The sequence below is a fragment of the Chiloscyllium punctatum genome, chromosome 21 (genome assembly GCF_047496795.1).
Source record: "Chiloscyllium punctatum isolate Juve2018m chromosome 21, sChiPun1.3, whole genome shotgun sequence".
NCBI classification, from domain to species: domain Eukaryota; kingdom Metazoa; phylum Chordata; class Chondrichthyes; order Orectolobiformes; family Hemiscylliidae; genus Chiloscyllium; species Chiloscyllium punctatum.
The window spans coordinates 62,624,976-62,650,038 of record NC_092759.1 but is presented as its reverse complement, the minus strand read 5'-3'; the positions used below and the strand labels follow the sequence as shown (position 1 = coordinate 62,650,038).

The window sequence follows — 25,063 nt, the reverse complement described above, 5'->3', positions numbered from 1 at the left end:
ATCATCGGAGGCTGAGTGGTGACCTTCAAACAACATGTCTATGTGTGCCTCAAACTTCAAAGAATTATGTGCCTGCAACCCTCGATTCCTCAGGAGGGAATTTAACAGTGAGAGAAAGCCATTTGCGGTGGTTGCGGAACAATTTTGAATTTTTTTGACTTCACGTGTGAAGAAGATTATTGAACACTTAAGATTGAGTATGAAAACAGCTGAGAGTTTTGAAAAGTTAGATCCCTGTGAGTCTGAAGTGAACCATATCACTGAGACGCAATTCCTACTTTACCCTGGTGCCATAAAGGTTTGATCACATTCAGATGATGATAGGTCCATTTGGTACACTCTGATCTCCACCCAAGAAAACCAGAAACAAGGTTCTGTCTATTTGCATTTTGATCCTCTTCCTCTCAGCAGTTCTTTATTTTAATCAGACAAATATTCCAAGCAAAGCCGAATATAACAATCACACGGTTCAATGAGATAAATCTAATTCCTTTTTGATTATTACATCGACCTGTGAGTTTGTAGCCAGTTAAATAAAGAAATACCAACTAAACATTACTTGCTCGCAATTTAAATGGAAGCAGTCCGCTGTTTCGCAGCATTTTCAAGCTGAACAAGATCACCTGCTCATGTTTCTCCCCAGATATTTCTTCACGTTACAAGGATGTTTCAAGAATGAGTTGGTTGATGGCCGAGGCAATTCGCAGGAAAGATCATTAGTCAATCCAGACAAACTTGTATTTTCTAACAGACACTTTGGAGCATTGCCCTTTGATGTGAAGGGCAGTGCTTGTCACTGGCCACTTGTGTGTTTTTCCTATCTTCCTGGTGGTGGACATTGAATAAAGATTCGTGCACTTTGTGTCCTTCACTGTGTTTTACACCTGCGCACACACACCATGGGTGCTGGGGAAAAAATAAAAAAAAAGAAAAAAAGGAAAAAAAAAACAGACACTTTGGTCATGAATAGATAAAACTGCCCCAGGTGAGGCTGGAACTCACAACCTCAGCATTGCGCTCACCGACATACTGCCATATAAATACTATGCGCTGACCGATTGCGCCACTGGAGCAGCATGTCTGTAGGGATCCCAATATCACGAGTTATACCTCAGTGGGTATACAAATTGGCCATGATGTAAGATTTTCCTATTGTATTCACATGTGGTTCCTCACTTATTTGAGGAATATGCTTAATTACACATTGCTAAACTGGATTGATATTGAAAAATGTATTTTCAATATTTTCCTCGATTGTTCTCTGACCAATTGTGGCCTTTAGTCAGTAGAAACATTAGAACCTCATTCGTGGGTCGACTCAATTACTGATCACCACCGTATCTTGGGCATCAAGTTCCAGAAGTTGATCAACTCTGAGTTTTGGCATCACAAATAGAAACATACCCTGGCTGTGGAGTAAAAGAAAGACCTTTTAGATTGGAGATCAGGAGAAACCTCTTCAGACAGAGAGTGGTGGAATTCAAAAAGCTGGAGAGGCCAGCGGGTGATTGAGTATATTTAAGATTGAGATAGATTGGTTCTTGAGTATCAAGGGGATCCAGGCTTATAGAGAGCAAGCGGGAGAATGGAATTGAGAAACTTATCAGCCATGATTGAATGGAGGAGAGTACTCGATGGGCTGAATGGCCTGATTTCTGCTCCTCTGTCTAATGGTCTTACGGTCTATTCACCAAGTGAACACAAGAAGGAATATTTTCATTTTAAATTTAACAAATACAAATAACACATGCAGCCACTCAGCCCATCGAGCCCCGCCTCACTGTTCAGCGAGATCATGGGCTGCTCCTGCATTATGACTACTTTTCTGTACTATCCCCTGCGCCCTTGGTGTTTTCAAGGAGGCATGGGAAAATGCCACAGTTGTCAGATCAAGTCTCACCCAAAGCAGTTTCTATGAACATAGATCAGGGCTTCTCCGACATCAGTCTTAGGCAGATGATGGAGAGTGAAAATCAGTGAAACAGAAGAGACACCAGTCTCCAGCTTTGTGAAGCTTTCAAAATTCTTCATGCACCAAGTGGAAGAAAATGCTTGAATAATCCGTCAATGGACAGGGCCCAATCCCAGGGAAAAGGATACACTGGGAACAGAAAGAGAAGAAGATGTTCTTCTGTAATTCTCTCTCTCCCCCTCTCTCTCCCCCTCTGCCTCTCCCCATCTCCCTCACCCCCTCTCCCTCTCCCCCTCTCCCTCTCGCCCTCACTATCCACCCTCTCTCTCCCCCCTCTCTCTCCCCCGTCTCTCTCCCCCCTCTCTCTCTCTACCCCTCTTCCGCTCTCCCTCTCCCCCTCTCCCTCTACCCCCCTCTCCCTCTCTCTCCCACCTCTCCCCCTCACGCTCTCCCCCTCTCTCTCACCCCCTCTCTCCCCCTCTCTATCCCTGTCTCTATCCCCCTCTATCTCACCCTCTCTCTCTCCCCCTCTCTCTCACCCCCTCTTCCTCTCCCCTCCACCCTCCCCCTCCCCCTCTCCCTCTCCCCCTCTCTCTCCCCCTCTCTCTTTCTCTCCCTCTCTCCCCCTCTCTCCCTCTCTCCCCCTCTCTCTCGCTCTCCCCCTCTCTTTCTCTCTCCCCTCTCTCTCCCCCCTCTCTCTCTCCCTCTCTCTCTCTCTCCCCCTCTCTCTCCCCCTCTCTCTCCCCCTATCTCTCTCTCCCCCTTTCTCTCTCCCCCCTCTATCTCCACCTATCTCTCTCCCCCTCTCCTTCTCCCTCTCCACCTCTCTCCCTCTCTCTCCCCCTCTCCCTCTCCTCCTCTCCCTCACTTTCGACTTCTCACCTCTCTCTCCCTCTCTCTCTCCACCCTCCCTCTCCCCTCTCTCACCCCCTCTCTTTCTCTCTCTCTCCCCCTCTCTCCCTCTCCCCCCTCTCTCTATCTCTCTCTCTCCCCACTCTCTCTCTCCCACTCTCTCTCGCTCTCCTACCCTCTCTCGCTCTCCCACCCTCTCTCTCTCCCCCCTCTCTCTTCCCCTGCTCTCCCTCTCTCTCCCCCTCTCTCTCTCTCCCCCTCTCCCCCTCCCCCTCTCTCTCCCCTCTCCCTCTCCCTCTCTCCCTCTCTCTCCCCCTCTCTCTCCCCATCTCTCCCCCCTTTCTCTCTCCCCCTCTCTCTACCCCTCTACCCCTCTTCCTCTCCCGTCTCCCTCTCCCCATCCCTCTCTCCCCTATCCCTCTCTCCTCTGCCTCTCCACTCTCTTTCTCTCCCTCTCTCCCCCACTCTCTCTCCCTCTCTCCCCTCTCTCTCTCTCCCCTCTCTCCCCTCTCTCTCTCTCCCCTCTCTTTCTCCCCCCTCTCTCTATCCCCCTCTATCTCTCCCTCCTCTCTCTCCCTCCTCTCTCTCACTCCCCCTCTCTCTCGCTCTCCCCTCTCTCTCCCCTCTCTGTCTCCCCCCCTCTCTCTCTCCACCTCTCTCTCCCCTCTTTCTCTCCCTCCTCTCTCTCTCTCCCGTCTCTTCCCCCCTCTCTCCCCCCTCTCTCCTCCTCTCTCTCCCTCCTCTCTCTCTCTGCCCCTCTCCCTCTCTCTCCCCTCTTCCTCTCTCTCTTTCCCACTCTCTCTCCCCCCCTCTCCCTCTCTCTCCCCTCTCTCTCCCCCTCTCTCTCCCCCTTTCTCTCTCCCCTCTCTCTCTACCCCGCTCCCCCTTCCTCTCCCCTCTCCCTCTCCCCATCCCTCTCTCCCCTATCCCTCTCTCCTCTCTCTCTCCCCACTCTCTTTCTCTCCCTCTCTCCCCACTCTCTCTCCCTCTCTCCCCACTCTCTCTCTCCCCCTCTCTCTATCCCCCTCTCTCTCGCTCTCCCACTCTCTCTCCCCTCTCTGTCTCCCCCCTCTCTCTCTCTCCACCTCTCTCTCCCCCCTTTCTCTCCCTCCTCTCTCTCTCCCCCTCTCTTCCCCCTCTCTCCCCCTCTCTCTCCCCCTCTCTCTCCCTCCTCTCTCTCTCTCCCCTCTCTCTCTCTCCCCCTCTCTCTCCTCCCTCTCTCTCTCCCCCTCTCTCTCCCCCTCTCTCTCCCCCCTCCTCCTCTCTCTCCTCCATCTCTCTCCCACTCTCTCCCCCTCTCTCTCTCCCCTCTCTCTCCCACTCTACCCCACTTCCTCTCCCCTCTCCCTCTCCCCAACTCTCTCTCCCCCTCTCTCTTTCTCTCCCTCTCTCCCTCTCTCCCTCTCCTCTCTCTCCATCCTCCCCCTCTCTCGCCCTGCCCACGCTCTCACCCTGCCCACCCATTCACCCCCTCCTCTCTCTCTTCATCTCCTCTCTCTCACCCTTCCCTCTCTCTCGTCATCCCTTCTCTCGCCCTCCCCCTCTCGCCCTGCCCTCTCTCTCCCTCCCCTCTCTCTCGCCCGACCCCTCTGCCGCCCTCACACCTCTCTCCCACTCTCACCTTCCCCCTCTCTCGCCCTCCCCTCTCTCGCTATCCCCTCTCTCTCCCCTCCCCTCTCTCTTCCTCCCCTCTCTCCCTCCCACATTTCCCCTCCCCGCTCTCCCCTCCCTTTCTCTCACCCTCACACCTCTCTCTCCATCCTCCCTCTCGCCCTCCCCTCACCTTTCGCCCTGCTCTTTCTCTCACTCCCTCCTCTCTTCATCCCTACTCTCTCACCCTCCCCTCTCTCACCTTCCCCTCTCCCTCTCGCCATCCCCTCTCTCGCCCTTCCTTCTCTCTCCCTTCCCTCTCTCGGCCTTCCCTGTCTCACCTTGCCTGCTCCTGTCCTCCCCTCTCTCTCCCTCACCTCTGTCGCCCTCCCCTCTCTCGCACTCCACTCTCTTGCCCGCACCTCTCTCCCCTCCCCCGCTCTCTCCCCCTCCCTCTCTCCCTTCCCCTCTCTCTTCCTCCACTCTCTCTCCCTCCCCTCTCTCTCGCCCTACCCCTCTCTCGCACTCCCCCTTTCACACACTCCCCTCTCTCGCCGACCCCTCTCTCGCTCTCCAGTCTCTCGCCCTTCCCTCTCAATACCTCCCTATTCTCGCCCTCCCCTCTTTCTCGCCTTCCCCTCTCTCTCACCCACCCCTCTCTCGCCGTTCCCTTCTCTCCCACTCCCCTCTCTCCAGTCTGCTCTCTCCTACTCCAATCTCTCTTTCTCCCCCTCTCTCGCCCTCGCCCTCTCTCGCCTAACATCTGTCTCGCTCGCCCCCTCTCTCGCCCTCCCCTCTCTCACCCTCCCCTCGCCAGCCCTCCACACTCTGGCATCCTCTCTCTAGCTATCCCCTCTCTCGCCTTCCTCCATATCTCGCCCTCCCTTCTCTCACCCTCCTGTCTCTCTCAACCTCCCCTCTTGCTCGTCCTTCACTCTCTCCCTCCCCTCTGCCACCCTGCCCTCACCCCATCTCTCTCCCTCCCTCACTCTTGCCCTCCCCTCTCTCTCGCCCAACCCTGTCTCTCACCCTACCCTCTCTCTCACCCCCTCCTCTCTCTTCATATCCTCTCTCACCCTGCCATCTCTCCCCTTGCCCTCTCTCTTTCCATCCCCTCTCTCGCCCTCCCGTCTCACTCCCTTCCCTCTGTCACCCTCCCCTCTCTCACCTTCCCCTCTCCCTCTCGTCATCCCCTCTCTCACCCTTCCTTCTCTCTCCCTTCCCTCTCTCGCCCTTCCCTGTCTCACCTTTCCTGCTCCTGTCCTCCCCCTCTCTCCCTCACCTCTGTCGCCCTCCCCTCTCTCGCCATCCCGTCTCTCCCCTCTCCTCTCTCTTCCTCCCCCTCTCTCTCCCTCTCTCTCCCTCCCCGTCTCCCCTCCCAACTCTCTCCTCCCCGTCTCTCGCTCTCACTCCTCTCTTGACGACCCATCTCTCGCCCTCCCCTCTCTCGCCTTCATCCTCTCTCCCCCTCCCCTCTCTTCCCTCCCCTCTCTCTTCCTCCCTGCTTTCTCTCCCTCCCGTCTCGCGCCCTCCTCTCTCGCCCTCCCCTCTCTCTCATCCTGCCCTTTCTCTCACTTCCTCCTCTCTCTCCCTCTTCCCCTCTCTCCCGCCCTCCCCCTCTCTCTCAATCCATTCTCTCGCACTTCTCTCTCTCACCCTTCCCTCTTCTGCCCACACCTCTCTCTCTCGCCCTCCCCTCTCTTGCCCTCCCCTTTCTCCCCATCCACGCTCTCTCATCCACCCCTCTCTGTTGCCCGCCCCTCTCTCCCTCCCCTCTCACGCCATGCCCCTCCCTCCACCTCCCTCTATCCCCACCCCTCTCTCTTCAACCTCTCTCTCTCCCTCCACTCTCTCTCGCCCTCCCTCACCCTGCCCTCTCTCACCGTCCCCTCTCTCTCGCCCTCCCCTCTCTCTCGCCCTCCCCCTCTCTCTCCCTCCCCTCTCTCATCCACCCCTCATTCGCACGTCCCTCTCTCGCCCTCACACCCCCAGCCCTTCCATCGCTCGACCTCGCATCTCTCCCTCACTGCTCTCTCGCCGTCCCCTCTCTCAACCACCCCCTCTCTCCCCCCAGTCCCCTCCCCTCTCTCTTCCTCTACTCTCTCTCCCGCCCCTCTCTCTTGCCTTACCCCTCTCCCGCCCTCACTCCGCCCTCCCTCTCCCCTTCTCTCGCCCTCCCCTCTCTCACGCTCCCCTCTCTCGACATCCCCTGTTTCCCTAGCACTCTCCTTCCCCCTCTCGCTCCCTCCCATCTCTCCCTTCCCCTATCTCCCCTCCCGCTCTCCCCTCCCCATCTCTCGCCCTCACACGTCTCTCGCCCTCCCCTGTCTCTCCCTCCCCTCTGTCGCCCTCCTCCTCTCCCTCCCCTCTCCCGCCCTGCCCCTCTCTCCCCTCCCCCTCAGCCCACCCCTCTCTCTCCAACCTCTCTCTCGCCCTCCCTTCTCTCACCCTACCCCTCTCTCGCCCTCGCCTCTTGCGCCCTCCCCCTCACTCCCGCCCTCCCCATCTCTCTCTCTCCCCTCTCTCTCCTGCCCCTCATTCGCCCACCTGTCTCTCACCCTCCCATCTTTCTCGCCCTCCTCACTCCCGCCCTCCCCTCTCTCTCCCTCCCCTCTCTCACACACCACTCATTCGGTCGCCACTCTCTCGCCCTTCCATCGCTCGCCCTCCCCTCTCTCCCTCACTGCTCTCTAAACCTCCCGTCTCTCACCCGCTCCTGTCTCTTGCTCACCCCTCTCTCTCCCCCTCCCCTCTCTTTCCCTCCCATCTCTCTCGCCCTGCCCTCTCTGTCACAACCTCCTCTCTCACTTCCTCGCCTCTTTCTCCCTCCCCGTCTCTCCCTCCCCTCTCTCTCCCTCTCCTCTCCTCTCTCTCCCTCCCGACTATCTCCCTCCTCTCTCTCTCCCTCCCCTATCTCTCCCTCTCCTCTCCTCTCTCTCCCTCCCATCTCTCAACTTCCCATCTCTCTCACCCTCCCCTCTCTCCCTCCCCTCTTTCACCTTCTTCTCTCTCTCTCTCGCCATCCCCTCTCCTGCCATCCCCTCTCCTGCCCTCCCCTTCGGCCCTCCACTCCATTCAGAAGCTGCTGGGCATCGCAGAATGGTTGGAAGTTTCAATACATAATCCCTAGCTTTTTTTCTCTCTGAGATCTCTGTTGATGTTGTTTCCTCCCGGATTGGAAAACTGCTGTTAGCATCTGAATAGATTTGAATATATCTTTGTGCCAAGCGGTGTTAACCAAGGAGGTACGGTATCGATTGTTTGTGTAAGTGTTTCAACATTAAGCCATCCCAATTTTTTCATTCCTTTGATTGTATTTTAACTAAAGTATTTGAATAGATTATATTTTGCTTGATGTCGAGTAGTTTGACCGGTCACAATATATCTAGAAAGCAAACTTCACATCGATATTCAAAATAAGGAAAGGTTTGGGCCTGAGCGGCCTTCTTAAAATATTTTGCGGGGATCTGGTCTGGTCCACAACACTTGTAGCCGAAGGGTTTCTGATTGTCTCCTGTTATTAAAAATTTAGTGGAGTGGTGGGGATGGTTTTCTGGAGATTGTGCTGTAAGCTGCCTCAGACATTTAGGGAGACCTGAGGATTTGGTGACCCAACTCGGGATTGAGCATGGGGACTGTAGTTACAGCATCTGAGCCTGCAACATGAACAACAAATGGAGCAGTGGCTGCAAAGAGGGGAAGCTCTGAAACAACACAGTGAGTGTGTGTAGGGAAAGGGATCTGCTGTATCCACCCCGGGTTTTCCAGTAACAGCTTCCCAAACTCAACTTGACCCAGGAGCAGAGTGTGGGGGTCCCTGACTGAACAAGGAGCTGGTCACAAGCGGTGTCAACTCCTTCAACACGTCCTGCAGCATCACACCAGGGGGAGTGTGCCAGTGGCTGTGAGGGTCACTCTTTCATTCAGCTTCTATGATCCATAACTTTCCAGGCAGAACTAGGCGAAATATCCATTATTTCCCAGTATCTCAACATCAATGTCAACATTCAGTGATGGACGATATATTTGGTGATGAGGTAAATAAATTGTTTCCCCCACAGCAAGGAGCTGCCGGGTGTATCCAGTATAGTGGTATTCCCGATGCAGAAACCCATGTCAATGGGGAGAGGTAGACGAACTGAAGGATCTCTCTCTCTCTATTCATGTTACAGTGTACGGACCTGAGTGAACCCCCTAGTACACAGTATCAATAAGTACTAAAATCCCTCTCGATTTCAGTAACATATTGCTTTCTGTTATTCCTGTAAATGAAATGACAAGTTATATCATGTTAAATTCCACCTGCTAAACTATTATCTATTGCCTATACCTTTCGGAATCTATTTGCAGACTGTCGACCCTCTCTTGATAATTTAGTATCTTGCTTATCACAGCGACATCAACAAACTCAGTATCTGTATATCTGTTCCAACCCCCTGATCATTAATATAGATTCTAAATAGTTTAGAACCAAGTACTGGTTACTCTGTGAGCGTACTTGTTATGTTCTGTCTAACTGATTGAGACTGATTTATACTGAGTGCCTGCTTCCTGTATGATACCCTCTCCTCCCCCCTTCTTGTGGCAGGAACAAAATGTCTGAAATCTAAACGACTGAACATTTAGATCGATAGAAGAATACAGCGCATTACAGGCCCTTTGGCCCTCGATGTTGCGCCGATCCAAGCCCACCGAACCCACACTAGTCCACTATCCTCCATATGCCTATCCAATGCCTGTTTAAATGCCCATAAAGAGGGAGAGTCCACCACTGCTACTGACAGGGCATTCCATGAACTTACGACTCGCTGAGTAAAGAATCTACCCCTAACATCTGTCCTATACCTTCCAACCCTTAATTTAAAACTATGCCCCCTCGTAATAGCTGACTCCATACGTGGAAAAAGGTTCACATGGTCAACACTATCTAAACCCCTAATCATCTTGAACACCTCTATCAAGTCACCCCTAAAACTTCTTTTCTCCAATGAAAACAGCCCCAAGTCCCTCAGCCTTTCCTCATACGATCTTCCTACCATACCAGGCAACATCCTGGTAAAACTCCTCTGCATCCGTTCCAGTGCCTCCACATCCTTCCTATAATATGGCGACCAAAACTGCACACAATACTCCAGATGCGGCCGCACCAGAGTCTTATACAACTGCAACATGACCTCAGGACTCCGGAACTCAATTCCTCTACCAATAAAAGCCAGTACGCCATATGCCTTCTTCACTGCACTATTTACCTGGGTGGCAACTTTCAAAGATCTGTGTACATGGACACCAAGAGCCCTCTGCTCATCCGCACTACCAAGTATCCGACCATTAGCCCAGTACCCCATCTTTTTGTTACTCTTACCAAAGTGAATCACCTCACACGTAGCTACATTGAACTCCATTTGCCACCTTTCTGCCCAGCTCTGCAGCTTATCTATATCCCGCTGTAACCTGACACATCCTTCCTCAGTGTCAACAGCTCCACCGACTTTCATATCATCCACAAACTTGCTCACCCAACCTTCTAGCCCCTCCTCCAGCTCATTTATAAAAATGACAAACAGCAATGATCCCAAGACAAATGCTTGCGGAATACCGCTGGTAACTGTACTCCAAGATGAACTTTTACCATCAACTACTACCCGCTGTCTTCTTCCAGCCAGCCAATTACTAATCCAAACCTCCAACTCACCCTCAATGCCATACCTCTGTATCTTTAACAGTAGCCTACCATGGGGCACCTTATCAAACGCCTTACTAAAATCCATATACACCACATCTACCGCTTTCCCCTCGTCCACATCCTTAGTCACCTTCTCGAAGAATTCAATAAGGTTTGTGAGGCACGACCTGCCCTTCACAAAACCATGCTGACTATCCCTGATCACATTATTCCTATCCAGATGTTCATAAATCCTATCCCTTACAATTCTCTCTAATACTTTGCCCACAACAGAAGTGAGACTCACCGGCCTATAGTTACTAGAGTTATACCTACTCCCCTTCTTGAGCAAGGGAAGCACATTTGCTATCCTCCAGTCTTCTGGCACTTTTTCTGTAGACAGCGAGGACATAAAAATCAAGGCCAATGGCTCTGCAATCTCTTCCCTTGCTTCCCAGAGAATCCTGGAATAAATGCCATCAGGCCCAGGGGATTTATCTATTTTCAACCTTTCCAGAATTTCCAACACCTCTTCCCTACATACCTCAAAGCCGTCCATTCTAATTAATGGTGACTCAGTATTCACATCGGCAACAATGTCCTGTTCCTGAGTGAATACTGACGAAAAGTATTCATTCCATATCTCCTCAATCTCTTCAGACTCCACACATAACTTCCCACTACTATCCTTGACTGGACCTATTCCTACCCTAGTCATTCTTTTATTCCTGACATACCTATAGAAAGCCTTAATATCCCTTTTCCCTAATCCTACCAACTGAGGACTTTTCATGTTCCGTCCTTGCTGCTCTTAGCTCTCTCTTCAGTACCTTCCTGGCTACCGTTTCACACACAATCGCCCCAATTGAACCTTCACGCCTCATCTTTACATAGGCCGCCCTCTTCCATTTAACAAGGGATTCCAATTCCTTATTAAACCACGGCTCCCTCACACGACCCTTTCCTCCCTGCCTGACAGGTACATACTTATCAAGGACACTCAATAGTTGCTCCTTGAACAAGCTCCACATATCAATTACGCCCTTACCTTGAAGCCTACTTTTCCAAGCCACGCATCCTAAGTCATTCCTCACCGCATCATAATTTCCCTGTCCCCAGCTATAACTCTTGCCCTGCAGTGCACACTTATCCCTCTCCATCACTAGAATAAAAGTCACCGAATTATGGTCACTGTCCCCAAAGTGCTCACCTACCTCTAATTCTAACACCTGGCCTGGTTCGTTTCCCTGAACCAAATCCAGTATGGCCTCACCTCATGTTGGCCTGTCTATATATTGTGTCAGGAAACCCTCCTGTACACATTGGACAAACACCGACCTATCTAACGAACTCGAGCTATAGCTTTCCCAATCAATAACAGGAAAGTTAAAGTCCCCCATGACACTACCCTATTACTTTCACTCTTCTCCTGAATCATCCTCGCAATCCTTTCTTATACTTTTCTAGGACCATTAGGAGGCCTGTAAAAAACTCCTAACACGGTGACTTCACCTTTCCTATTCCTAACCTCAGCCCAAACTACCTCAGATGGCGAGTCTTGATCCATCGTCCTTTCCACCGCTGTAATACTATCTTTGAGAGCAATGCCACACCTCCCCCTCTTTTACCCCCACCTCTGACCCTACTTAAACATTTAAACCTTGGAACCTGCAACAGCCAATCCTGTCCCTGTTCTACCCATGTCTCCGTAATAGTCACAACATCGAAATCCCAGGTACCAACCCACGCTGCAAGTTCACCTACCTTATTTCGTATCCTTCTTGCATTGAAGTATACACACTTCAAGCCACTTTCCTGTTTACAGGCACCCTACTTTGAGATTGATGCCATGTTCCTAACCTCCCTACACTCCAGGTCCTGCACCCTAAAGCTACAGTCTAGGTTCCCATTCCCCTGCAGAGTTAGTTTAACCCCCTCCCCCCAAGAGCACGAGCATACCTCCCGCCAAGTATACTGGTTCCCCTCAGGTTCAGGTGTAGACCATCCTGTTTATAGAGGTGCCACCTTCCCCAGAAAGAACCCCAGTTATCCAGATACCAGAATCCCTCCCTCATGCACCATTCCTGTCTCCACGCATTGAACTGTTCTCTCTCCCTATTCCTCGACTCTCTATCACGTGGCATGGGTAACAAACCAGAGACAACAACTCTGTTTGTTCTAATTCTGAGCTTCCAACCTAGCTCCCTGAAAGCCTGCCTAACATCCTCAGCCCTCCTCAAACCTATATCGTTGGTGTCAATGTGGACCACGACTTCGGGCTGCTCCCCCTCCCCCTTAAGGACCCAGAAAACACGATCAGAGACATCACGTACCAATGCACCTGGGAGGCAACATACCAAACGTGAGTCTCTCTCGCCCCACAAAACCGCCTGTCTGTGCCCCGAACTATCGTGTCCCCAATTACTATTGTGCTGCTCTTCTCCACCCTTCCCTTCTGAGTAGCGAGGATAGGCTCCGTGCCAGAGGCCTGGGCCCCATTACTTACCCCTGGAAAGTCGTCGCTCCACAAGTATCCAAAACGGTTTACTTGTTCTTGAGGGAAACGGCCGCAGGGGGTCCCTGCACTGGCTGCTTCCTTCCAGTCCCCTTCACTGTCACCCATCTGTCTGCAATATTTGGAGTTACTACTTCCCGAAAGCTCCGATCTATGACCCCCTCTCACTCCCAAATGATCCTAAGTTCATCCAACTCCAGCTCCAGTTCCCTAACACGGTCTTGGAGGAGCTGCAGATGGGTGCACTTCCTGCAAGTGTAATCAGCAGGGACGTCCATGGCATCCCTTACCTCAAACATGTTGCAAGACGAACATTGCACTGCCTTCACTGCCATCCCTCTAAAAGTAACCTTTTAAAAAAACTGGTTCTAAACAATAAAACAAGCAAAATGCAGCACTCACCTACTTACCACAACGGGTCTTATTATTAGGTTAGAGGAGGAGGGCGGGTAGGAGGCACTTCCTCTGTAGTGCCTCGGGTTCCTCTCCTGCGTGCTTTCATAGGAAACATGAACCTACCCAGGTAAGCTTACGCTATACCTGCTTCTGGCACCCCCCCCCCTCTCGTCTTCGTCACTTCCCCCTTCTGCTCCCCCTCTTTCCATGAAGAGAAAAAAAAAACCGCTGCCCGCTACCGGTAAGTAATTTTAAAACAAACTCTCTTGTCTTAGCTGCTGCTCGCACTCAAATCTGTATGCTCACAGTCAATGTAAATTATATGCATTTCAGTCTACTAATAGAGGAAGATTAGGAGGTCTAAAATGAATCAACCTTTGTATATTGATGGATTATTTTATTAAAGATGGAATTGTGAGAATATTACCACTGTATTTTCTCTTGGGTTTTTTTAAGAGAGGTTTTAAAGGCAGAGGTGCAGAACTGCTGTCTGAAAACACTCCAAGTAAATAACTGAGAAAGCCTTTAGGTTTCATTAAAACGGTGATAACAAGGGGATGGCAGTGGCCAGCTCTCCCAGACAAGGGTTTCTTGTTTTGCTTTTAGCTGAAGCATTCAGAAGCTGCTGGGGAATCCAAAAGGATTGGAAGTTTTATTACAGGACACCTAGCTGCTTTTCTCTGAGATCTCTGTTGATGTTGTATCCCCCTGGATTGGAAAACGGCTGTAAGCATCTGTATTTGAATATATCTTTGTGCCAAGCGGTGTAAACCAAGAAGGTACGGTATCTATTGTTTGTGTAAGTGTTCCAACATATAAGCCATCCCAAAATGTTCTTTCCTTTGATTTTATTTTAACCAAAGCATTTTAATAGATGATATATTGCTTAATGTCGAGTGGTTTGACAAGTCACAACATATCTGGAACGCGCACTTCACATCTATATTCAAAAAAAGGAAAGGTTTGGGTCTAAGCGGCCTTCTTAAAACATACTGGGGGGGATCTGGTCAGGTCCACGACACTTGTAGCCGATAAGTTTTAAGACTGGCTCCTGTAATTGAAAATTCAGTGGAGGGGCTAGGGATGGTTTGCTGGAGATTGTGCCGTGAACTGCCTCATACATTCAGGGAGACCTGAGGATTTGTTGACCCAACTCTGTATGGAGCATGTGGACTGTATTTACAGCATCTGAGCCTGCAACATGAACAACAAATGGAGCAGAGGCTGCAGAGACGGGAAGCTCTGAAACAACACAGTGAGAGTGTTGGGGGAAAGGAATCTGCTGTATCCACATCGGTTTTTCCAGGAACAGCTTCCCAAGCTTCACTTAACCCAGGAGCAGAGTGTGAGGGGATCGTGACTGAAAAAGGAGCTGGTCACAGAGCGGTGTCACCTCCTTCAACACGACCTGCAGCTTCATATCAGGCGGAGGATGGTGCTGCCAGTGACTGTTAGGGTCATTGTTTCATTCAGCTTCTATAATCCAGATCTTTCCAGACAGGACTAGGTGACATATCCATCATCTCCCAGTATCTCAGCATCAACGTCAACATTCGGTGATGGAGGATATATTTGGTGGATGAGGTAAATAGATTGTTTCTCCCTCATCAGGGAGCTGCCGGGTGGATCCCCGATGGTGTACATGGCATCTGCAGAGTACTCATGCCAATGGGGAGAGGCAGAGGAACTGTAGGAGCACAGTACATCATGTTGGTGAATACCCACTGTCCTGGCAGCAGTCACGGCCTCTTCATTCAGAAGCAGTCAGCCAATACCATCGTCAACGGGTCTCCACGTGGAAAGAAATGAATATATCTTAGATAAAGGCCGTCCCCTTGATGCACGTCTGAAAACACCATCCCCACCATCAATCAACCGCATCAAAGTATTCAAAGAGAGCAATTGGGTCACTTGGAGTGTCTGGGAGCTGATGATCAGGGATGGAGCAAAATTTACCATGTCTGAACGGATCTGAGTGAACCCCCCAGTATACAGTAGCATAAGGTCCTCTACGTCCTCTCCATTTCAGTAACACACTACCTTCCATTATTCCTGTATATGGAATGACAGGTTGTATCATGTTAAATTCTACCTGCCAAACTATTATCTATTGTTTTTAGCTGTCTGAATCTATTTGCAGACTCTCCACCCTCTCTTGATAATTTAATATCTTGCTTATCACAGCGACATGACAATTATTTGAAGAGGTGACAAGTAGGTTAGACCAGGGAAACCCAGTGGATGTGGTATATTGAGACTTCCAAAAGGCCTTTGATAACGTGCCACACGGGAGGCTGCTGAGTGAGTTGAGGGCCCATGGTGTTCGAGGTGAGCTACTGGCATGGATTGAGGATTGGCTGTCTGACAGAAGGCAGAGAGTTGGGATAAAAGGTTCTTTTTCAGAATGGCAGCCGGTGACAAGCGGTGTCCCGCAGGGTTCAGTGTTGGGGGCCACAGCTGTTCACGTTATATATTAATGATCTGTATGAAGGGACTGGGGGCATTCCAGCGAAGTGTTCCAATGATATAAAGTTAGGTGGACAGGCAGGTAGTACTAAGGAAGTGGGAAGGCTGCAGAAGGATCTAGACAGTTTGGGAGAGTGTTCCAGGAAATGGCTGATGGAATTCAATGTGAGCAAATGCGAGGTCTTGCACTTTGGAAAAAAGACTACAAGCATGGACTACTTTCAAAACGGTGAGAAAATTCATAAAGTCAAAGTACAACGGAATCTGGGAATGCTAGTCGAGGATTCTCTAAAGGTAAACATGCAGGTTGAGTCTGTGATTAAGAAAACGAATGCAATGTTGTCTCTTATCTCAAGAGGGTTGGAATATAAAAGCAGCGATGTGTTACTGAGACTTTATAAAGCTCTGGTTAGCCCCATTTGGAGTACTGTGTCCAGTTTTGGGCCCCACACCTCAGGAAGGACATACTGGCACTGGAGCGTGTCCAGCGGAGATTCACACGGATGATCCCTGGAATAGTAGGTCTGACATATGAGGAATGGCTGAGGATACTTGGATTGTATTCATTCGAGTTTAGAAGGTTAAGCAGAGATCTAATTAAAAACTTGAAAGGTTTGGCAAGGGTGGACGCTAGGAAAAAATCAACCCACATCTATACATTCAATTACTTTTAGCAGTTTACAGACCTCAATGAGATTGCCTTTCACTCTTATAATCTCGAGAGTCTCGGCCTAAACTGCTCAATTACTCTTCATAAGACAAACACTTCAAATATGGAATCAAATATGGAATCTAATGAAGCTCTTCTGAATTGCCTCCAATGGAAATATCTCATTCTGCCGGACACCCAAACTGTACTCCAGTTGGAGCCTCACTAATGCCTTGCATAGCTACACCAACACTCCCTACCTTTCTACTCTATCCTTTCATAAATAAACACTGAAATTATGCTTGCATTTTTCATTACTTGCAGTACCCGCAGGCAGGTTTTCTGTGATATGCAAGCAGACACCAAGATCCCTCTGCACCTAAGCACTTTGAACTTTCTCTCCATTTAGATAATAATTTGTCTTTCTATTATACTGGCCAACTTCAATAGCCCTATTTTTATTCACTTTAATTTTCCTTGCTAAATATTGGCTCATTCTCCCAACCCATCGATATAGTTTTAAAATCTCTTGCATCATCATTCCGAAGTAATTTCCCATCGATGTTAGTGTCATCTGAAAATGTGGCATTGTATTTTCTCTCCCGTCAACCGAGTACAGTAATACCATCGATTGCAAATGCTTGAAGCATGAGTACTGAAATCAATGGCACAAACTGCATTTGCCAAAGGAAAATGACACATTTATTCCATTTGACTCCATTTTGGTGGTTAACCAATCCTCCATCCAAGTTAATAAATTATTCCTAAACCCATGTTGTCTGATCGTACCATTTACTCTTTGGAGAAGCGACATATCCGATGCGTTCAGGATATGTTCAATCTCCAGGATTCCCACGTTCCACCTTGTTTGTGACATCTACAAATAACTCAAGCAAACAATTCAAACACGATTTTGCCTTCGTACAACTATTTTGACTCTGACATGTTCTGATTTGAGTTTGCAAATGTCCTGAACAATGGACTCGAACAATTTGCCTTAAATTACAATAGTTTATTGTTACACTTTACTCCCTAATGTATACGATTATTACAAGCTCTTTCCTTTCGAAAGCCTTTACATTTCTTTGAATTCCTATTTAATGGGCACACGTTTTTAAGAGATCTGCTCCAGTTGCGGTGTAAGAGTCATGTGTGGCTGAATGGACTCATCATCCTGCCGGTGTACAATATCGATGGGCTGATCTCTTTCTGGTGTTCCCATGTTGCAATCTCCAAGGCCAGAATGACCTCCTCCTGTTGATGCTTTAGAGGATTGGGAGATTATAGAATCTTTTGTTGCTGTGTAACATTTTGAGGGGTTGATGGGACTTCTCATACTTCTCCATAACAGGTGGAGATACTGAACGGTCTCCTCATGCATCCCGGAGATGGGACCGAGGGATTGATTGGTCTTCTCTTGTTCCCATACAACAGACACGTGTATAAATTACCTCTTCCTTTCTCATGAAAGAAGTCTCAGATAGTTTTTATCCTTATCCAATTCCCTTGCAATAGGCTCGATGGGTCTGAATGGCGTCCTGCCATCCCAGTCTAACAATCTCCAGTCACTGTGTGACCTCTTCCAGTTCCTATGTTACAGACTTGAGGAGGCTGAATGGACTGATCCTGTTGCTGTTTAACAGGATACTGGTGCATCATGGCCTACTGTTATAGGCTTGAGTGGCTGACTGGCCTCCTTCTGTAAATGTATAGGGGTTGAATAGCTCGTTCTTTTTTGGTATAACAGTTCGATGGCCTGAATATCCTCCTGTTGTTCCTGTGTAACAGGCTGGAGAACGGAATGGATTCCTCCATTATCTGTGTAATTCACTTCACTTGTTAGCTCCTTCTCTCAGCTATGTTCAAATAAGATCATCTTCAAATTTTGTAAACTACAATGGCTACTGGGTCAACCTGATCATCCTTTCGTTATAAGAATCGATGTTTCTTTTCACGTGAGGAGGATGTAAAAAAGCATCGAGAAGACGAAGACAAGTGGAGTGAATGGGTAAATACGTGACAGATGGAGAACAATGTGGATAGAGGTGACGGTGTGCCCTTTGGTAAAAACGATAAATTGGCAGCCTACCATTTGAAAGGGATTGGTTGAAACATGTTGCATGTTGATCTACAAAGGGACGTATGCTCCTTTTTGTTGTTTCCTTCTGCATTAACCTCTGAGCTCCCTGCAGCGCAGTGAGTTCTGCAACCAGAAGTCAATAGTGGGCATGGCATTAGCACGCTGCCCAGTGTACACAGACCCACCACTGTGAAGGATCTGCATCTCCTTGTACGCCAGTCGCTGAAAGCAATATTGCAGAAACAGAAAGCAGTGAGGAAGATAAATGGTGTGTTGACCTTCATTTAAGGGGAATGTAAGTCCAGGAGAAAAGGCGTCTTACTGCAGCTGTACAGAGCCTTGGTGAGATATCATCTTGAACATTGTGCAGTTTCGGTCTCCTTACCTAATAAAGGACAATCCTGACATTGATGGAGAGCAGTGAAGGATGACCAGACTGATCTCTGTGATGACGGGCTTGTTGTGGGAGCAGAGTTTGTGGTGACTGGGCCAGTATTCCATGGGGTTTAGGAAAATGAGTGGAGATCTCAGTGAAATATACAAAACTCTGACAGGGTGAGACAGATTGGAAGCAGGGATGATAATTCCCTGGCTGGGACTTCTAAAACAAGGGGCCATAGTATTAGGTACAGGCAGTCACTCTGCATTGAGATGATCATAAATGTCTGCTCTCACTGACTGGGGAACCTGGGGAATTCTCTTAAAACCTGGAAACCGAGACACTAATTATAAATAAGGATTTAGAGACAGTAAAGGGATGGTGGGAGAGCAGGAGTACGGTGCGGAAATGAAGGGCCAACCAAAATTATATTGAATTTGTTAGCAAACTCGATGGACCAAACGTACTACTACACCGCCTATTTTATAGCTTCCCAAGGTTACTCACATTAACGGATATGTGTATCGTGTGGGGTAAGTGCATTGAGGAGATTTTTTCCATGAACTAGAATGGGGAGGCTCAATGTTGTTTCCATTCCCGATGTTTCTCTGCAGTCTGTGGGAAAGCTCTGCAAATGCTGTCACAAGCTCTCAGATGTTAGCAAGGAGGTTTCTGCAGGGTCGACAGGACTGTGGTCCCATTCCCTTTTCCGACACTGATGCTGAGGCCGGACGTTCTGTCCGGTTTCATCCTTTCAGACCTCGGAGTAGATTGACACAAATCAGTGCCCTTGCTTGGCAACTTCAGAGACCATTGAAATGTTTATCACATGTCAGCGTCTTTGGTGTCATTTTTAGGCCAGCCCAGGAAATCATGGGAGATTCACTTCCTAAAAGTACATTGGAGAATGAAATTCTGTTTGCAATCCATATTGACTTCAAGGTCACTGTTACTGATCCCAGATTTTAGATCTCGATATTTTATTAATTGTCTTTAACTTTCACCCGCTGCCAGAGCATTAGCCTGGTCTGGATTAGTAATCCAGTAAGAGTTCCACAACAGCACCTTCTCCACATGGGGACCTGTCAAAAACCTTACTGAGCAGGTTATTTCTGTCCTGCTTGACAGTTCTGTCAAAAAGAACTCCCACCAATTTGTCTGTCATGATGGGACTGAGGAGGTGGTAATTGGTCAGATTGTAATTATTCCCGTTTTAGGGTACGGGACTTAGCTGAGTAATTTTTCCACATTGCCAGGGAGATGTCAGAATTGGAGTTGGAATGAAAAAGCTTCCCCAGGGACACGGCTTGTTGTGCAGCACAAGTCTTCAGTCCTATTGTAGGAATGGAGTCAGGACCTATTGTCTGTGTCGTATCTACGTTGTTCACCAGTTTCTTCATGTCACGGGCAGCGAATCAAATTGGTTGAAGACTGGCATCTGTGATTTTGTGAGTATCATGATGAGGGTGAGGTGTATCATCGACTCAACACTTCTGGCAGAAGATGGTGCAGATAAAACATCCTTCTCTTTTACACTGATGTGCAGGTCTGTTCCATTATTTAGGATGGGGATGTTTGTGGAGCCCACTCCTCCAGTCATTTGTTTAATCGTCCATCACTATTTATGACTGAATGTGACAGGACTGCAGTGCTTCGATCCGATCTGTTGGTCAAGTCCGGTAGCTTTAATGAGTTAGCATCCGGTTAAAGTTCATGTGATTCTGACTTCGATATGTTCACCCACACTCTTCACTGAGCCATAGATGGTGTTGATGGTAATGACAGACTGAGGTGTTACCCTGGCAAAAAGTTACAGGTTGTGGTTGAATGCAGGTCTGCTTCTCCTGCTGCTGTTATCTACAGCACTACATAAATACGCAGTTTCGAGCTGCAATATCTGCAATGCAATTCTGCTGTCTGTTCCCTAATTCTCACTGAGACCCATTCACCCATCAGCCCTGCACTCAGTGACCTAACCTGGTTTCTGATGTGGAAATACTTCCATTTTCATACTCTATCCTGCTGAGGTTCTCTCTCCCCGGGTCTTGCTCCCAATCTGACCCATTCCACAAAAGCATTTAACTGATCTTAATTCAAATGTTTTATTCACTTGAATCTTTTTCCTTGAGAAAAACAATCTTCTGAGTTTGAAGTGAATGTTTTTCTTCTGTTTCTTTCCCTGACCATGATGTCAGTGATGCCAGCGTTATGTAGTTGCAGAGCCAATGAATTCTCTGAATTCCCAATCATCTTCACCACATTGTATGTTTTCTCTTTTGGTTTGATGCCTTATCACTCAAGGCTGTCTTGTCCTCCCCTGAATGTGTTTCATCTTCTTGGATTTGCATTTCTGGTGTTATCTTCCGAATTATCCCCAGAACCTCCTCCCATTGCTGCTCCATGGTCTTTCCTGCACAACTCCCCTTCCAATTAACTCTGGACAGCTACGTCTGCATGGCTTTGTAGTTACATTGCTTTATTATAACCGCATTACATTTTGAAGAGAGCGTTAGATATAAACTGAACGAAGGAGTTTTGAGAGATGGTACACGAAGAATGATTGGTGTAGTCCTTAACTAGATACAAAGGGAGAACGAGAGAGGGGATATAGATATGGAGATGTGGAAAATGAGGCAACCACATTATCGAAAGAAGTAGATGAACATCCCCCAATGTTTTGGCAAAGCCTGTGTGCTGTGGTCCCTTGTACAGTGCATGTACAACAGAGTAATATGTTCAAATGCTGGCTCTGATGCCAGAATATTTATCTCCAATAATGACAGCCACGAGCTTTGGAAAGAACCCAGCAGGCCAACATATTGAAGTCCAGGTAGAAAGGGGATTAACTGAAATAAGTTGGGACACCAGAATCAAGAATTTGGAGCACACATCCTGGTAAGAATGAGAGATTAGAGTTGGGAAACCCAGAAAAGGAGGGTTCGTTGAGAGGATCAAATTATGCTTTAATGTTTTATCAATTTTATGCATCATATGCATAATTTTTGATTAACTGCGTCTCTGTTGTTCATTTACAATGTGTTGTGCACATATGAAAAATGCGACTTATCTACACACACACATTGATTAAACAGTGTATATAAAATCATTTTTCCATCATTGTAACTGTCCTGTTGTCATGTTACGAGGATACATGAACACCAACTCGCGATCAAAAGACATGACGCACTATCACTATGTTCCATACATACAGATGAAGAAGGGCACCACTTTGACGAGGACAAAGCACACACACATACTAAGACACGCAAGGACCTTCTTAGAGGAATGGTATTCTAACCAGAAGTCCATCAATAAACGCATCAATTTACATCGTGTCTACATTCTCTTGTCAAAATAACCGGAAATGACATCACCCACTTTAAGAAACCAAGACCTATAAACAGAGAGGCGGGACATACAACCAACATTTCAGCAGATAATCTCACTGATGATGTCACCTCGTCATGGTGACGAAACTTCTGAAAACATACCTTCAAGCTCAGCGAGCTAACTTGCACACATATAAATTGTTATTTTTTGTTTGTTAGTGGAATTTAGGAGTTTTCTGTCGCACACGTTTTGACAGATTAAGATGTGAGGTGACCTTTTCTAGGTGTGTGGTTTTAATTTACAGAGGGGTTCGACATTGATGTCATAATGGTTTGGGGCCTTGCCGTGTGGCACTTGGACCGACTTGAACAGATTTGAGATACAACAGGTCCCTGCAAATTCCAACTCATTGCAATTAGTGACTTTGATCTTCAAATAAAACCAGTGGGAAAATTCATTTTATTTTGTTAATTGTGGTTAGTTAAATGAAAGGTGAGGGAAATGGCTATTAACATTACTAAAGAGGTTCCCAAATTTTCCAAGGAAGTTTAGAAAGACAGAAGGAGGACATCTTTTAGAATTAGCAAGAAGGTTGGAATTGGGTTTAACCAGGGAGAAATGGGAAGTTGAAATTGTAATGGAGTTGGTTAAGCACTTTGATGTATCAGAGAAATAGGGAACTGCAGTAGAGTTATAAAAACTTAAATTGCAAATGTGGCAACTGGAGTTAGAAGATAAATAAAGGGACGGAAACAGAAAGAGATGAAAGAGAAAGAGACAAAATAGAAAGAGAGGTGGGATTTAAAATTCAGAAGTTGGGAATGAGACAAGAAAGTTAAATTAATAGGATGGAGATGAAGGGAGAACGTAAGGAAGTATACAATTCGGTTAGTAACTTGCCATATTTCGGTAAGAAAAATGTCAAAACCTTTTTTATTTTATTTGAAAAAATGGCTAGGCAGATGACGTGTCCAGTGAACTTGTGGGTAATGCTAGTTCAGACTAAGCTGGTGGGCACAACTGGTGAGGTATGTGCAGCGCTGTCAGATGAGGGATCAAGAGATTATCAAGATGTCAAATTGGCTATTTTGATTGGTTATGAATTGGTACTAGAAGCATATAGACAGAAGTTCAGAAACATAGAGACGGAACCAGGTCAGACTTACATTGAGTTTGAATGAATTAATCACAGTCATGTTGACAGGTGGGTGCTGGACTTAAAAATGGATAAGACCTGTGAGGATTGAAGGGAGATTAATCTGCTGGAGAAGTTAAAAGACTCACTTCCAGAGACAGTACGAATTAATGTGAATGAATCTAAAGTTCAAGAAGAGAGGAGCGCGGCAGACATGGCAGGTAAATATGCATTGATGCATGTGATGAAATTTAGCTTCTGGCAGGAATTTCATCCTGTGAGGGTTAGAAATTGGGAGAAGGGACGATCACACATTACAAAGCGAACAGTAGCTCACAATAGTTTACCACAGGTGAAGAAAGAAGCCCAAGGGGGTTGAAATGTGGTAAAAGGCCTCAGGTGCTCTCACAATATGGGAGTGGAACACATAAAATTACAGTGATGGTGGTTTATGAAGTGCTCAGGGAAAAAGTTGTTTTCGCTGCAGTAAGTTAGGGCACACCGTGCTGGGCGTTAAAGGAAGACACTTTGGGAAAGATGCGGTAGAAGAGGCTAAGCCCAGTGGCATTAGTGAAACTGGTAAAGGAGACCCCAAGTGGAGCCGAGAAGCTGCAGAAAATTGCACAGTCGATGCAAGGGCTGGGTATGGAGGCAGTGCCTGATTTCTCTATAGAATTCACCTCTGTTGATAAAGTTTACTCAGAAAGAACAGGGGGAGAAGGACAAGAAGTTATAATTTTGTGAGATACGGGATCTGATCAATCACTAATAGTTGAGAAGTGAGGCGCCGGAAAAGCACAACAGATCAGGCAGCATCCAAAAAGCAGGACAATCGAATATCAGGCAGAAACCCATCGTCAGGAGGGGTGGAGGGACAAGGGTACTGAAAGATAAATACGAGGGCCGTAGCTGAGCTGGTGGGAGTGTCACTGGGAAGTTCAACGAGAAGATGTAAGTGGGAGTGATAGTGATATGTCGGAGGGGAGGGTGGAGTCGATAGGTGGAAAGAAAGATGGCGAGTTAGGGCAGTCTAAAAGGGCAGTGCTAGATCGAACGGTTGGATCTGGGAGAAATTGGTTGAGGTGAGATTTGGAATTTGGTGAACTCAACATTGATGCTGTACAGTTTGAGGGTTCCAGCTGTCCTACCACCGATTGGAGACCTATCACCCTCCTCTCCGACCTACCACCATCACACCCCACTTGCATCTTGCACCCCAAGCTCCCTTCCGCCCAGCTCCACCCCCACCCTCCCATCTATTTCTCAACCTCCTTCCCCCTCCGCGACCTCCCACTTTCCTGATGAAACATTTATGCCTGAAACGTCAACGCTCCTGCCCCACGGATGCTGCCGACGTGCTGTGCTTTTCCAGCCCCACACTTTTCAACTCTCATCTACAGCATCTGCAGCCCTCACTTTCTCTCACCCTCTAATTGTAAGAGATGAAAGTCTTTTTCACTCTTTCTGGCATGTTAATCAAGAGTGTGTTAATTTGTGGAATGGGGACAGAAATTAAGCATTCCCTTGTGTAACATCAGGATGGAATGCCAAATCAAGATTAGGGAAGTAACAGTGACAGTGAGGAACAGAGTGTCAGTTCCAGGAATACAGTTTGCTCTTGGGAACGATTTAGCCGGAGGCGAGGTGGGATAGGCACCGCTTGTGGTGGAGAAGCCAAAGGAAGACTAGGGAATTGGTGATTTAAAAGAAAATTACCCAGGAATTTTTCCAGACTGTGTAGTAACAAGATCCCACTGTCATAAGTTACAGCAGGAAGGAAAAACGAACGAAAAAGACAAACTGGTTGATGCTCGGTGAACTGACCCCCTGTTTGATGTAACGGTGCAGGAAAACCCTGAACAGGCAGAGGATCAGGCAGGGGTGTTTCGTCCAGAAAGGCTAATGGGCTTACAACAGATATATATACACACATTCACACACACATACACATGCACACACAAAGAACAGGAATCAGAATATATTGTTAAGTGTTATTAACTTAAAGATAGAATCATAAAAATAAAATGGAGACCCCGATCGGTTACTGTAGAAGGGAATTGGGACGACGTGCATCAGATTGTGTTAGCAGTAACGTAC

General features: G+C 47.8%; 1 non-coding gene across 1 annotated transcript; it reads right to left on the bottom strand.

Annotated features, from left to right (window-relative positions):
• Positions 1–977: 977 nt before the first annotated feature.
• trnai-uau (transfer RNA isoleucine (anticodon UAU)) lies at positions 978–1,073 on the bottom strand. Its single transcript has 2 exons — positions 1,036–1,073; positions 978–1,013 (listed from the first exon to the last, which is right to left on the bottom strand). It is a non-coding gene; the product is annotated as a tRNA-Ile (tRNA).
• Between the last annotated feature and the right edge of the window lie 23,990 nt (positions 1,074–25,063).